We start from the raw sequence: 3,299 nt of genomic DNA on the forward strand, positions 1-3,299 counted from the left end.
GTTCACATGATCTGAGTTCAAGTTTTGTGATTTACGCTTGCCTCTCCAACTGTTTGTGTTTGTTGCTTTGTCTGTGTTATTTTGCAATGTCTATGTGCAAGTTGATATATCTAAGCGGAGTATTGAAAAACTTGATATATATTGTTGAGCTATTTTATAGCTATCTTATGATTTTGTAGTGACAATATATAAATGTTATTGAACACCAATAATATTAACTTTTCACAATTGAAAGTGGAAATACAATCAAAGAATAATCTAATTAGGTGGCTAGAGAACAAGATTAGAGCATTCATCTACACTTGGAAAAACACCAAATTAACGAGACTAAAAAATGAAACGTGCGAAGGGAAACAAACTGGCCAGTTCATGGAAAGGAAAGAATGTTTTTGATGTTGATGGACGAGGAGATAAAGAAACTAGTTTAGAGCACTGCAAATCCTCCTTGTGACCCCATCCTGTCTAGTGAGAGGATCAATGCCTCCCATTTTGATCATTGCAGCGGCAAAATCAGACTTGAAGGGTTTCGATTATATTTTGAGACAATACTATCTGTTGATCCTCCATTGAAAAACACTTGGTCTGAGTGAAGACCCTTCTTTTACATAAAGTTCTTATAGTAGTTGTTGTCAAAAGAGTTGGGTGTGACCAAATCAAGAGGTGCTAATTTGCCATCTTGGCCACTAGCTGGGCAACCACGCTTTTCTTGTGCTAGCAAAGCCAGCATCAATGTCCCTCCCATTGTTGTAAATCCTGTCACGAAAAGTGAAGCATTGTGCCTGCCCTAAGGTATGTGCGCCTGCATTCAAACAACCACAATATCTATATTTAGCTAAACCAGAATAAGAAGAAATTGAGAGGATCGTTTGATGGCAATTATATATGTGTGATATTTCGGTCGTAATTACTAACCTAACCAGACCACCATCTCCCTTGCATTGAGACCCTTCCTAGCAACGTTGGAGATAAGTTGGTCGACGCCGCTCCGAAAACTTGGAAGATCACTTTCTGCTAGAGCTCGACTTGCGGTGGTAGAATCTCTTCTTCCTAGCTGAACTGTCCATGATGGACCTCCCACCTGCAGGTTTCATTACCTTAAACTGATCAGCATGAAAGAATTTCTTGCCAAGGTTGCTTTATATATATGATCACAATATCATAGGAAATGAAACTCCATACACTTATCCTCTACAAATCTTACTAACATACAGATGGATTGTATTTACTTACAGCTGCTGAGGCATCCCAAGCTGCTACTGCAAGTATGTCCGCACATGAAACAACTCCAGGACATATTTTCTCAACCTCAAACTTGGCAGCATCTATAACTTTGTAACCTCTAACAGAGCCTTTATTTGGCTGTGCATTCCTCTCTTTGGTGGCAGTAGCAGCTTCATCAAGTAATATCGATGCATCACAACCCTGCAGAATTATTTGACACTTAGGTTCCATTATAAAATGCCATACAAAGTTGGTGAAGATGAGATGCCTTCATATTATAGTATAATGTTCCGTAGTAGTTGCCTGAACGAAGCAGTAATGGAAATGGAGGCGAATGACGGAAGCTGCCATGCGACTCTTTTGAAACTGCTTTTTTGATAGAAGTTCTGATAGCTAGTGGTGAGTGCATTTGGATAGGTCTTGTCGTAAAAAGAAGAAGACAATTGCGCGTTAGAAGCTGTGAGTAAAACCAACAAGAAGATCAGAACAGGAGCAACAATAGCTCCACTGAATGGTTTTTGAGAACTCGTTGCTAAACTCATGGCAAATAATGTTTTTTTTTTTTTTGGCTTAATACATTTTTTCGTCCCTAAACTTATAAAAAAAGACTTTAAAGACCTCTACTAAAAAGTGCTCACTATCCATCCCTAAATCAAAATAATTTATACATTTTTCAGGTGTTAAATTTGTCTCATCACGTCACGTCACTCATATTATTTTTGTCAGCATTGTCATGTTACCACATATATACACACACATACATATATAATAATATCACAACCCACCCAGCCATGGCCGCGCCATAGCTGGGCTCCCCGACTATGGCCATGGGGAGGCTGGAATCGAGTTCTTGTTCCTGCTAATGGAAGCAAATGGGTTCGACGTCTAATCGGATCCGTGGAGAGCTGAAGGCTTTCTTGAGCTAGCAGAAGACTATCTGCAACCTGTCAAACATGCAGGTGTTTTCACCCGAGAAAGAGCTTATTCCCTTTCTCAGAAGTCATATTAGGGCTTCTGAAGTCCCTAACCAATGTCTGCTCCTCTAACCAAAGATAATACGTTCTTGCTGTTGGATTGGATTCGGAGGTTGATGTAGGAAGGGGTAGCCTGCCAAAAGTATTCTTGAAATGCATAAAGGAGGGAGCTGAATGAGGGTTTCTTTGGGCAGCAGTCCAGGTTATCGGCCTCTATCTTAGTCATTCCTACCAAACTCATCGTGGGGCCATGTTCTGCAGAATGAAAATCTGCTAGTTGATATCCCAATAATTGATCAGAGGTTCTATGGTAATGAAATAAGCAAATATAAAGTGGAACTTGTAGAAATAGGAGTGATGTTTGATTATGGTGAGGCTTGCCAATTTATAGGGAAGCATCTCATGTCTTTGGCAGCCTTGTCCTCTCTCTAACAAGAGGGAATTTTTTTTTCGATATTGAAGTTCATAAAGTTTTTGAGGGAGAGATTGCTACCTGCTCAGAACTTCATCCAAAGTATCCAAGAAGGGAAATGGCTACGAACTTCACTTGGTGACAGATCCCCAGTTGGATCAGTTTTGTTTGTTCAAGAATGGGAAACTGCATCGCAGATGAGTGCCATCCCATTTATTGATAAAGATTACTATGGGGAGGAAATCCTTCAGTTAAAATAGAACTTCAGTTGCTAGGCATGGTAGTTGGATGGAGTGAGAATTACTAGCTTGTTGCTGAATATCTGAAACCTGCAACATGCATCAATGTTCGAAGGGCTGGGTCTAGTCTTTAAAGAATATAAATTTTTGAAGACAAACATGGTTTACATGGCTCCCCAACCGTGGCCATGGGAACCTTGGTCCTCGACCCCCAACAGCCGACGACCATGGCCCCTGATGAGGAACCTTGGGTTCCCCAACCCCCAGCCGCTCGACTATTGGGTTCCCAAACCCAGCCACGCCTAGCTGTGGCAGCATCCACAGCTGGGTGTGTTGTGTGTATATATATACATGTATGTGTGTGTATATATATATATATATGGTGATGTGGTAGGGTTGACAAAAATAATAGAGTGACGTGACAGTGCTGACGAGAAAAATTTAACGCCTCTT

The 3,299-nt window shown here is 40.6% G+C and overlaps 1 pseudogene; it reads right to left on the bottom strand.

Annotated features, from left to right (window-relative positions):
• Nucleotides 1-419: 419 nt before the first annotated feature.
• On the bottom strand, nt 420-1,763 carry LOC127810033 (lignin-forming anionic peroxidase-like; annotated as a pseudogene).
• Between the last annotated feature and the right edge of the window lie 1,536 nt (nt 1,764-3,299).

The sequence above is a fragment of the Diospyros lotus genome, chromosome 9 (assembly GCF_014633365.1).
Source record: "Diospyros lotus cultivar Yz01 chromosome 9, ASM1463336v1, whole genome shotgun sequence".
In the NCBI taxonomy this organism is placed as follows: Eukaryota; Viridiplantae; Streptophyta; class Magnoliopsida; order Ericales; family Ebenaceae; genus Diospyros; species Diospyros lotus.